The 12385-nt window shown below is 49.2% G+C and overlaps 1 protein-coding gene across 2 annotated transcripts in view; it reads left to right on the top strand.

Moving 5' to 3' along the window:
• The window catches only part of LOC142585772 (suppressor of lurcher protein 1-like), a 460587-nt gene that overhangs the window by 99068 nt on the left and 349134 nt on the right, over positions 1 to 12385 (top strand). Inside the window, exon 1 of one of the 2 annotated variants that reach the window (XM_075696766.1) lies at positions 11421 to 12277. The exons of the other annotated variant lie outside the window; for it this stretch is intronic. The gene's annotated coding sequence lies outside the window, so the exon portion shown is untranslated. Of the gene's footprint in view, positions 1 to 11420; positions 12278 to 12385 lie in introns of those variants that run through there. 2 annotated transcript variants of the gene reach the window in all.

Genomic DNA, 12385 nt, shown 5'->3' with positions numbered 1-12385 from the left:
AAAAAATATTTACCGACGATTGCGGTAATCCCTAACGCGAAATTTGAGCGCAGTTTCCTACGTGTCTTCATTTCGCGATATATTGGATGGCGCGGACGATCTGTCCCGTGCGGCATGTTGGAAATGGAGCGAAGTGGGGCGCGACTGCCTGACTAATCTGGCGATCGCCAGAGCCAGTGCGTGAGTGACGCGTGGGGGCGATTCACAGCAGCCGCCGTCGACAGACGACGCGCGCTACTCTAGCGCGATCTCGTAGCCATCGTCACCGCACTACACTTTTTAACGCGACAGCGTCAAGAGTCCCACGTCCAGCGGCGACCATCTTGCGAGCGAAAAACCATTCCGAACTGTGCATACCCAACCACACAATCTACAGACGTGATAGCGTGGGATTGTAATTAGAATACACGAGAGAACATAATTCTGTTACGCGGAAACTCAAGCGCGAACCCCTTTTCCAGTATTTCTATCATACATTGAGTGGCGCAGCCGGTTCCTAGCAACGCCATCCAGATGGCGCTCGCCTCCTAGAATCCATGCCCGTGCAAGCAGCCCCGTTTCCTCCAGAAAGCAGTTGCGGTGAAGGAAGGAAGGAAGGAAGGAAAAAGTAGAGAAGGAAAGGCAGGGAGGTTAACCAGTTTAGCGTAACCGGCTTGCTACCCTACACATGGGAGAGGGATGGGTGCGATGAAAGATGGGGAAGGGAGAGAGAGAGAGAGAGAGCACATAGCACAGCACACAAACATCGTCCGGTAGAGTCTATCAATCTGGCATTGTACGTGATAACACTGTCAGAGCCGCTTGTCCAATCCCGTCTCTTTCAAAAACTGAAGTAGTCCCTTTGTCGCCTTCACCTGCGATGTCTTCTGTCGGCGGCATGTGAAAATCGTGTCGAGGGAGAATGGTCTAGTGTCAAGGTGCGCGAGAACGGATGCCAGGGACTGTCGCTGAACATTATATTCAGGACAGTCGCACAGAATGTGTTGCAGCGTCTCCTCGCAAAGACAGGCATTGCAGAGAGCGTTGTCGGCCATTCCAATGCGGAATGAGTAAGATTTCGTGAAAGCCACCCCTAACCATAAGCGATAAAGCAGAGTCGCCTCGCTTCGGCGGAGTCCAGTTGGCATATAGAGATGCATCAAAGAGGGCAGGTGGTATTGACGGTTGCTCTGGTTGGTCTGGCTGTTTGGTGTGCACCATGAAGAGAGCGTCATCTCCTGTGCAAGCACTCGAAGTCTGCTAGCTGCGTCGGATCGTGAAAGCGGTATGGCCTCTTCTTGTGCGTCTTCAAGAGCCGCCCGAGCTGCATTATCGGCGTCTTCGTTTCCAGTGACGCCGCAGTGACTTGGCAGCCACTGAAACGTCACGTGGTGTCCTTTCTCCTGTGATGTATGGAGTAGGCATCTAATATCGAATACGAGCTGTTCGAATGGCCCGCGACGCAGAGGTGATAGTACAGATTGTAGGGCTGCCTTTGAGTCGCTGAAGATGGACCATTGTCGAGGTGGCTCCCGACTGACGAAACGGAGTGCAGCGCGAAGAGCAGCTAGTTCAGCAGATGTCGATGTTGTCGGGTGGTCAGTCCTGAAGCTGATGGTAATAGCTTTTGCTGGGACAACCACAGCACCGGACGAACACTGGATGTTTGTGGAACCATCAGTATAAATGTGTTCACTGTCCGCGTACCTCTCGTGCAGAAGAAGCAGAGACAGTTGTTTGAGGACAGGCGACGACAGTTCAGACTTTTTTCCGATTCCTGGTACACTGAGATGTACTGTGGGGCTGATAAGACACCAAGGGGGTATCGATGGTTTAGATGCAGCGGTGAAGCCCGAGGGAAGTTTGTCGTTGTACTTGTTGATAGTTTTAGAGAATGATGATTGGTGCCTGTCTGAAGGTAGTGCTGCAAGGTGGTGATAGGGGGCACGTGCAAAATGTCTGATGTGCGTTCTCAGGGCTTCCACCGTAATGTGAGTTCGCATTGGATGGTCCCGAGCAATCGCAAGAGTCGCCTCTGTTGACGTACATCTGGGCAAACCAAGGCAGACTCTGAGTGCTTGAGCTTGTAGTGCCTGCAGAACACGAATGTTTGTCTTGCAGGTGTTGTTCAGTACAGGTAGACTGTATCTTAAAAAACCGAGAAAGAGAGCTCTGTAGAGTTTAAGCATTGCGTCTACTGACATCCCCCACGTCTTCCCTGTCAAGTATTTGAACAACTGGGAAGTAGCTGTCAGGCGCCGTTTCATGTAGGCCACGTGTGGGCTCCAACAGAGGTCTCGGTCAATAATGACGCCAAGGAATCTGTGGTTTCGGACATAGGAAATGGTCCGCCCATTGATTGAGATGATATAAGGCGTCATCGGTTTCCGAGTAAATGCGACTAGTGCGCATTTTTCAGGTGAAATGCTGAGACCCTGTTTACACAAGTAGTTCGCTGTCAAAGTGGCCGCTCTTTGAAGTCGCGCACGTATCTGAGGACGTGTGACTGCCGAAGCCCAGACACAGATGTCGTCAGCGTATGTTGAAATCTTGATGGTAGTTGGCAAGCATTCAGCAAGTCCAACAAGAGCGAGGTTGAATAGCGTCGGGCTGAGAGCACCGCCTTGAGGAACGCCCTTGCTGGTATAGCGTCGCGTAGTTGGCCCATCGTCAGTTAATACATAGAATGATCTTGCGGATAGGTAACTTGCAATCCATAAAAATACTCGACCACCTAAGCCAACCGTCACAAGAGCGTCGAGAATAGCCTCATGTAATACGTTATCGTATGCCCCTTTCACATCTAGGAATAAAGCTGCAGATAAACGTTTACGGGACCATACGACGCTGAATCTTCTTTTGCATCCTCCTGGCTGCCCTAAGGTCATGGATTGATTTTGTACGTCGATATCGACGTTCCGCCCGGCGACGAAGCGCTCGAAGTCGCTCTAATTCTATGTCGAAGTCATTTCGCGTGGAAGAGATCGTCATCATGCGAGTGGCGTTTTGCGGTGAAGCGTGAGAAGCAGTCAGGAATCTGAATGCTATTGTGTTCCAGTCTTAAAGGCGAAGCGTAAGCGTCCTCCAAATTTTCTTCTCACCCTTTCGCCATACTCTCCTCCTCCGCTGTCTGCCTCTTGCTTCCACTGCACCCTCCTCCTCCTCCAATTACCGGGTCGCGTTTTTCGCCCCTCGCTGCGCTCCCCGTTCGTTCTTTCATCTATCGCTGTGCTAGTTTGCTCGGTTACGCCGACGCCAACGCTCGCCGCAGGAACGGGAACCTAAAAGCTGCTCTGTAAAGGCGGCCGGCGTTGGAACTTCTTCTGGGGGAGCCAATTACATTGGAGTCTCCGGCGCGCTATTTGAACCACCCACAACTGCCGTTCAAAACGGTTTTATGCCACGAATGCAAACAACTTTTGACGCCTGCTGCCGCTACTCGGTGGCAACGCTGTACCATGATCACCTAGGGCCTGGCGAGGGTTATCGCTACCCAGAATATCATGACTATAACCCGACGTGAGTGGCGCTTCCATAAATGAGTACCGTTTTGCGGTCATCCCGCAGGCACAGAAGTGTATATAGGAAGCTATGACATTAGGAATGGCAAACTCGCCAAATATCATAGCGCACGCCAACCACAGAAACCCAATAACGTTCGGAGCGTGCGCAGTAATGACAGCACTGTTTATTTAAGTATTTCATGCGTTTATTGGTTTCAAACGCTATTCCAAAGCTTTCTTATCTACGGGAACTACGCTTGCAATAATAAAGATTGTTTGACTGATTGATTAATTTTTGATTGATTGATTATTGATTGGTTGATTGGTTCACTACTTCATTCATTCGTTCTGTAGCCATGAGCCGTGTTAACAAAGCTTTTGTTGCCACCAGCTGTTTGTTTTTCGCGGACTAACTCCTTCCGTACGATGTCGTTCGCTGTTGCAATAGGCCGTCGCCCGTTATTACGAACTGTTCTCGCGCATCAGGGGATTCGTCGCCGGAAACGTGGATAGAGGAAGAAACGGCTGTGAATGAACAATCGGCCGACTTAAACGCGCAGAGCTGAAATATAGCGTTCCTGGGCTGCGAAACTAGCCATCGCAGCTCTGAACGGGACGGGGCCTCGGGAGACTGATGATAAGTTAGATCCCAACGGCACGCCCTCACCTTGGAAGCGTACGCTCGGCTCGTCTAGCCGGTCGATCCCTCGTGCTCGTCTTCGCCTAATGTAATGGCAGCAGTGCACAGCAAGGCAACGACAAGCTAGCGCATGTGCTAACAAGAAACTGAGGCAATAAATCTTACGAGCACTAAAGAGCTCAATGTAGGGGCATGCAGTGTATTAACACACAGATGTTTTTTTTTATTTTCCTTTTCTCTATTTCTTAAGGAAGCAGCAGGTTCTCTGTAACCTAGGCAGGTGAGTACAAGTTTCGAACTGCCAAACGTAACGTCTGCTCTCCTCTAGCCATAAAATAAATTTGCATACCCGGTCTCAATGGCGCAAAACGCGAAGGTACTGCAAGTATAGTGGGAATAACCAGCCGCTGTATATCTTATCTTCCTATGAGTGCCTTCACAATATAAAAGTTCACAATATAACAAGTCTGGGTCGACTCGGCTGGTGCGGTCTTTAGTTCTACGCAGGCCTTTCTTGAGGCTTAGCGGTTGCCCTCCATCTACATGTAAATCATGTTTGTTGAATAAAATACATGCTGAGCAACAATAACTATGGCAGCATTCGCAAGTTTCTTTGTCCACATTCTCAGAGAAAAAGCGCAAAGGTAACTTTAAAGTTCGCGCTTCAGAGCTCTTTGTACAAGCGTGATCATCAAGACTGCGCTGTGTGGCAACTATGCCCCTAAGTTCACAATATAATAAGTCTGTGTCGACTCCGCTGCTTCTATCTTTAATTCCACGCAGGCCTTATTGAGGCTTAGCGGTTGCCCTCCGTCTGCATGCAAATCATGTTTGTTGAAGAAAATACACGCTGAGCAACAATAACTATGGCAGCATTCGCAGGTTTCTTTGTCCACATTCACAGAGGAAAAGCGCAAAGGTAATTTTAATGTTCTGAGGAGATCTACTGCGTTCAGGTCAGCTGGTACGACAAAGGTTGAAATAAGGTAGCCGGACTACATTGCTTTTAATATTCTATTAGAGTATAGCCAATGATAACCTAGCAAAACAAGAAGGTTTCGCGGTTGATCTCGGTGTTTTATCACATGTATTGTCGGAGAGAAGAAACTGTGCAGTCTGCTTAACGTGCCTTTTTTGCCTTCCTGCCAATAAAAGATAATGCTCAATAGCCTAGCAAGGCAACAAGAGCTGAAGATGGTCAGTCAGCCTCTAGAGTCTGTGAAGGAGTACGTTTACCTAGGTCAGTTACTCACCGGGGACTCTGATTTAGAAGGAAATTTACTATAGATTAAAAATGGGTTGCAGTGCATACGGCAGACAATGTAGATCCTGATTGGAAGCTTACCACTATCACTGAAAAGAAAGGCGTACAATCAATGCATTCTACCGGTACTAACATAGGGGCAGAAACTTGGAGTTTGACGCAGAAGCTCGAGAACAAGTAAAGGATTGCGCCATGAGCGATGGAACGAAGAATATTAAGCGCAACGTTAACAGGCCGGAATAGAGCGGTGCGGATCAGAGAGAAAACGGGGATAGCCGATACTCTAATTGACTTCAGGAGAAAAAAATTTTGCTGGGCAGGCCATGTAATGTGTAAGATAGATAACAGGTGAACCATTGGAGTTACAGAATGGGTGCCAAGAGAAGGGAAGCGCAGTCGAGGCTGTCAGAAAACTAGGTGGGGTGATGGAACTAGGAAATTCACAGGCGCAAGTTGGAATCGGTTGGCGCAGGACATGGGTAACTGGAGATCGCAGGGAGACGCCTTTGTCCTGCAGTGAACATTAAGTAGGCTGATGATGAATGATGATTAATATCCTGTGCAGCCTGTCGCAAGACTTTGTGCACCAGTGCAATGTTTCCTGCGGTATGCCAGGCCCTGGTCGGTGGAGCAGTGGTCGATTACCTTCGCCTCGATCAAGAGTGACGATAATCAAAGAGTGCAAAAAGAGAACAACACTTTATGTATTACTGCAAGAGTCATGCACCTCGCTGCAAGCAGGTGGTGGTGATCGTAGCGCTAAGCAGAGCAGCTGACACTCTCCTGCGACGGAAGCGATGACTTTCACAATATTGCCGCAGACGGTTGTACCTTCATCTTTACTGCGCAGTTGTAAGCTTCATGACTTTTGCGATGCCAATACACGTCTACATCGAAAAAGGGGCGGCCCCTTTACCATACACAAATATTTTGACGATCGTGGACGTCTCAGCCGTAGCAATAAGGTTCATGTTTTCTGAAAGATTTTAATGGAAGTAGACTTAAATACGCGTTGGTAATAACGGATTCGTGTTGACACCTGTGCAACCATGGCTTTCTTAAGTTTTTGTTATGTATTTGGCATTATCTTCACAAAGAGCAGCTTTAGCAACTAATTTATTATGAAAAACAAGAGAAAACACTTGAATTCACGACGTCTTCGTCCCCCCGGTTTTTTCAGCAATAATTAAAATAAACATCCGCACCCTTCATTGAGTCCTCCGGATAAGACATGATTTTTTTTTTCAATTGTGGTGCACGTGGTATAACGTCATAATGGAGTTAAATAAAAGCATGCAGGCCCGTTTACTGTGATGGCAGCAAGCTCTCACAGTTGGCACTGCCGTGTTCTCATGAACAACGACTTTGAGGTGAATACAATGCCTTTTTCGTTTGCAACAGCGCCGGCTGCCCTAAGCCGACGAAATACACCCATAGACGTCAGAACGCTCGTAGTTTGCATGACGCGCGAAACCCGGCACTGATTGCCAAGCGCAAGTTTTGCATGGTAGCGCAGTGCTCAGCGTGTCCGGCTCACAACTGTAAATTGCACTAAGGCTTGGGAATTTCATATCCAGTGGTAGGCATAGCTTTGTCTGTCTTCGTCGCATCATACCGATGAGGCTGAGTAGGTGGCCTGAAGACGACGACGACACGATAATGACGAAAGCAATCATCATCAGCATAACAGAAAGAACGGTCACATATAGCAACCCCGTTTCGAGATTTTTGTGGTAGGTAAGGTATGCCGCGTCGGACGGACACTGCAAACGCAGGCGCAGCAAGAAAAACGTTCGGCAGCATGTTAAACTCTCGTAACACGTAAAGGCGAAAGCCTGCTGCATACGTGATAATGCATTAAGCTATACGACCTGAGGGGTCAGCCTTTTTGCAAGACATAACGAGCCGCAGTGTGAAGTAAACGTACGCTGTAGGTCTACTTCCTCAACGACACATGCAAGCACCTAATGCACTACCCAAATGTTCTTTCTTTCTTTCTTTCTTTCTTTCTTTCTTTCTTTCTTTCTTTCTTTCTTTCTTTCTTCATTCATATTCAGCCATTGCATCTTTGCTTGCTTGGAGGCATTTGCCAATCCTAATGATTACATTTTTTGCTTCAGTGGACTAGACACCGCATTTTTCGAGTCGGAGCCATTGCAACAAGCCACTTAAGGCTTTCGCCTTAATACAGAATGTTATAGGGTTGCCATAACCCCAATAATGCAGTATGTTGTTCTGGAATATCATGTTATGGCTTTTGCCTCTAGAGCGCTCATGGCATCCATGGGGGGAAGATACGTAGCACTGTGTAAGAAAGATGCCGCCATTGAAACGATAAAAAAAAAGCTAGAAACGTAAGTATGACTAACAGCAGTACAGCGTCTGGTGCATGGACGGCACTATTGATAGGCCGTAATGACAGTGGCGTAGCTGACGAAGACCGGTGGACGTGAACGTGGCCCGTCTGGACGTATCGATTGGTCTCCGAGATAAGCCACTTTAACGCACGAGCGCATGCGTTGCTATTACTCGCCGACCCAGCCGTAGCCTTCGGTTTTGTGCGATGTTAGTATCATCCTGCAGCTATTTCAGCTCGCTGCAGGTGCGTCGATCCACCCGCGGTGGGGGCGCCCTTCAGAGAACCAGCGAGGACAGCGCTAACCAACCGTGAACTTCCTTTGGAGAACTTCACTACGGCGGCGTTCATCCACCAAGCGCCTCGTTCGGAGAACAGGAGAAAGGCAGCTCTGGAATTTAGAGGCGCCGGCTGCGGTCGGGTGTGACCACCTGACTACGAGGACATATAACAATGGATACCACGACGACTGCGCTGCAAAGGTCGTCTGCCCTCGCGAGAGCACTGAAACCTGTGCGGCACGTGTGTGTGAGCCCTCCTCCTCCAAAAGGTGGGTAGTCTACTATGACGTCGAACGATGACGTCGAATGGAGTGCTTATAACTAGCTGTTGTCGGCGGATAGAGTGTGCTGGGGCTCGTTGTCGTTGTGGAAATGCACTCGTGAGCTCTGTGCTCGTTTGCTGTATGCTTCGTCTTGCGGGCTCCATTTGGGAGTCACGCTAGACTGTCGATGTATCTCTTGTCTAAGATGTAAATAATGTAAATAAATCCTGCTCGCCTAGTCCTGTCGCCCCAAGTTCCCCCGATCGTCCTACAAGCCCGACTCCAAATCTTACAACTAGTGGCAGCGGCGACATCGTCGGACAACTCTTACATCTGGTTGACAGCGGTGGGATCGTCCGACGAATTTAATAGCGAATAGATCCATGCACTGTACAAACTCGCGTCCTTAAAAAGGGATAAATTCTTAAATCTAAAATAGCTGCTGCTTGCTTCAGTCGATCAGCAAGATTTCCGCACCTTGTATATAGCGGCTAGTAGTAATAGGCGCCGGCCAGTCGTTACTGATAAGCTGATACGGAAGAGTCCTCTTGTACACTCCTGTTACTGTCTTGTCCTCGGGCATCTACTAACTGTAGAATACTAACCCAAGGCCAAGCTCGTGCTGGAAGACTGACAAAGAACAGTGTCGGTATAATGTTGCGATTCCTCTCATTTGATTTCATTCCTTTCTTCTAATTTACTGCTCACCTGCTGATAAAATTGACGGAGCGCACCTCAAACAACAGCTGAAGCGTGAAAAAAAGAAGTAGAGAGAGAGGGAGAATCGGAATAAATTTTCATATTATGCCAGCCTATGTTTCAGTCGTGGGTCAGGCCTGTGAGCCGGAAACTAATACCTGCATCCGTATTTAAGTCCTTACTCTAAAGCAGCTCGTAAGAGCAGATGCCTGCCTTTTAGCAATTTATGTCCTCTTAAGCCAGTGATATTGTCGGACGTATTAGCGAAGGTGGTCGGCCAATGGCAAACAGCAACGACGAAAGACGAAACGACGAAATCAGGCCAAGTTGTGTTCATCGAGAATACACGTTTACCATTCGCTAGTTGGTACATGGCATTTCAAACTAAAGCTCCCCGAACTAACGGAATAAGGAAGAGACATCTGCAGAGACAGAAACCCGTTGTCGCTTTTAGCATGCTGCACAGTTTTAGCGATCACGACAGCGTGATGAACTCCAACAGACAGCGCGGTGCAACGAAAGGTGAAGAAGAGTCCCCCGTGGCTATACGGGTTGAAGAGCGCCGGTTTGTCTAATGGCGAGCTTCTTTCTCCAGTGGCTCGTATCGATGGCGCTACAATGGAGCGTGCCTAGGAAAAGAGCGAGGAGGCTGCAGAGGAAAGAAAACGACCGAGGGGCTCGCAAAGGAACGAGAACTAATCGAAAAGGGGGCGATAGATAGATAGATAGATAGATAGATAGATAGATAGATAGATAGATAGATAGATAGATAGATAGATAGATAGATAGATAGATAGATAGATAGATAGATAGATAGATAGATAGATAGATAGATAGATAGATAGATAGATAGATAGATACTATGACTATTTACGGCAAAGTGCCTTTTCTGCTGCTGCAGTATACGTGTCGTCGCACCCAATAACCCCCCGAGAAAGCAGCCTGTGCGTATAGGGTCACTTAGAACTCCTTGCCGAGCGAGTTGGCGCATGGCTATGTTACCAAGAGTTGCGCGTACAAAAGCACGGACACGGGAATAAAAAGCGTTTCTTTCTTTCCATTTACTTCGTTTTTTTATCGTGTGTTCGTCCTTTTATGCAGGCAACTTTTGCTAACACAGCGTATAGGGTCGCACGAGAGTTTCGGGCAGGATGAAGCACAGCGCGAACAGACGGGCTAGAGGCATACAAACAAGATCTGTGCATTTGCCCTGTCTGTCCAGTGCATCAATAGACTGCATCTGTCTGTTCTCTTGCGCTGCCATCGCTGTTCTCGGTGTTGAAACCGCGCTCGCATTTATACACACCGATGTAAGAAAAATTGCCTGGAACAACAAGAGAAAATGTTGTTGACCACACTGTTGTAGTCTAGCTCGATATTTACATTCAACACCACTATGCTCTAGCGGTAGGAGCGGAATGGGGCTAGTATAGCGATTAACATTTAGTATGGACTTTAACAACCCAAAGCAACGAAAGCGGCTATAAGCGATGCCGCCGGGGAGAGCTCCGGATTTGTTTCGACAACTTGGGATCCTCGAACACGTGCTCCAATCCTCAGAAAGGTAGCACTTTCGCATTCCACCCCCTATGTGAACGTGAACGCCGCGTTTGAGAATTCAAATCAGGAATTCTTGGTTAGCAGAACAATAAGGGACAATATTTAAACCTCTCATCCGCAAAGAAAGGAACACATACGTGCCTCGGTGCTCAGATACTGGCACAACTACAAAACACGAAGGCGAGTCCAACACTTCTCCATCCGCGATCGCACGAGATAGACTGTGCGAATGGCTTCGTGCGGCCTACCGCCGACAGGTCGGAAGGGGTGGAAGGGGGAGGGTTTGAGTGTTTGGGGGGAAAAATTGAACAAAGCGCCCGGGACAGAACTCGAAATCGAAATGGGAGTGGGAATGGGAAGCCAGGCTGGTTGGGGGGCTAGCTTGGGACCTATGGGGCGGCAACTATAGCATACCAGTGCGCCAGCCTGGTCTCTATATTCAAGTTTGCACTCCTTAATGACTTCTCCCACGCTTCTGGCGTGGGAGTGGTCTGCAAGAGCTCATCAGGGGGTGGGTTGTTGGAGCAACCCTATAATATCTGGTCTTGTCCTGCCTGTGGAAGCTAGGCCAAAGTAAATACATTTATGCTACCTCTAGTTTTTCGTAATTGCGGCCAGCGTTGTCGGGTTGAGTATGGAATGTGTTTGAGCCCTTGTCGACGTCGTTGCTTCGGCCCGGGTTAATGTGGGACAGAACTGGTTGTACAATGTGAGAGCCAAGCGGGCCGCCTGTTGAAGAGGCCGGTAGGGAGAAGCGTTGGCGGTTCCTGCGCCTTTTCACAGATGGCGCTCGGGCGAGCCGGCGCCGCTCGGGTCTCGGCTTGAGCTTCTCTCGACGCGGGCGAGACGTGGCTGATTGCGCCGGCGTGCAGTGATGGCCGCGACGCCGAAAGCGACGGCAGTGCCATCGGTGACGACGACAGTGGCTTCGGGGATGCCCCGGGACGCCCATGTGACGTACAGTGCGGGCGCAAAGTCGCAACACCCTTGCTGACCGTCGGCCGCGAGCGACCGAAGCCTTCGTCTCTCGAGTCGGGCTGCGGGAAAATACCGCCGGCCTCTGTCCCACACAAAAAGAAGGTGGATCCACCGAGGTTCGATCCGAGCGCACTACTGGGAAGCCGAACCTCTGCATCCGTCGTCGTAGTCTCTGCTCTCCCGCCTCCGGGGCAGTGATGGAGGAGTGGCGCAGAAATCGGTGAAGCTATAGCGACCTTGCTTTGTCGTCTTCGTCGTCGGTTCCCTCCCCGTGTCGGCGGTACCAATGGCACGGACGATAATGGGAGATTGAGGGCTCTTCCCGAATCTCGTACTTTGTGACTGACAGCGGCGTGGATAGGACGGCGCCGCCGCTGCATTGCCCTGCAACCGGAACGCGGCGGCCCGATATCTGATCGTGCGTTCTTTCTCGGCCCGCGTCGATCGTTTGTCAAAACCGGTGAGGGTCATCAGCGTGCCCTTTCCAGTATCCCGAGTGCCCACCCATAAAGCGATTGTGCTGTGCGGTCGCCGTAGGGCTGTACCGATGTTCGCTTGAGGTGTGAATGACGGAGTGTCTCGTGGGTCATCAGTGGTGTGTTGCCGGTGAAAATTGGTATTTTCCGCTGCCTTTAGCGGAATAAAGTAAGTTGGTGTTCGGCGAACTTTTCCAGCTGACATCGAAGAAATCACCGTCGTTTTCCCTATTGAACTGGATTTGTTTTGTGGCGGCAGACTGATCTAACATCTAGTCGTGAGTATCGTAAAGTCCTTGTCGTTAAGATTTAACTTGTCGGTTAACTCTATGGTCAAACAGTGATATATTTTATGTACTTGAGTTCGTGAGGTTTTGGCGTCGTCT

Source organism: Dermacentor variabilis, chromosome 6 (assembly GCF_050947875.1).
Source record: "Dermacentor variabilis isolate Ectoservices chromosome 6, ASM5094787v1, whole genome shotgun sequence".
NCBI lineage: Eukaryota > Metazoa > Arthropoda > Arachnida > Ixodida > Ixodidae > Dermacentor > Dermacentor variabilis.
Note: the sequence above shows the minus strand (reverse complement) of the source record. Positions and strands in the feature narration are given on the sequence as shown.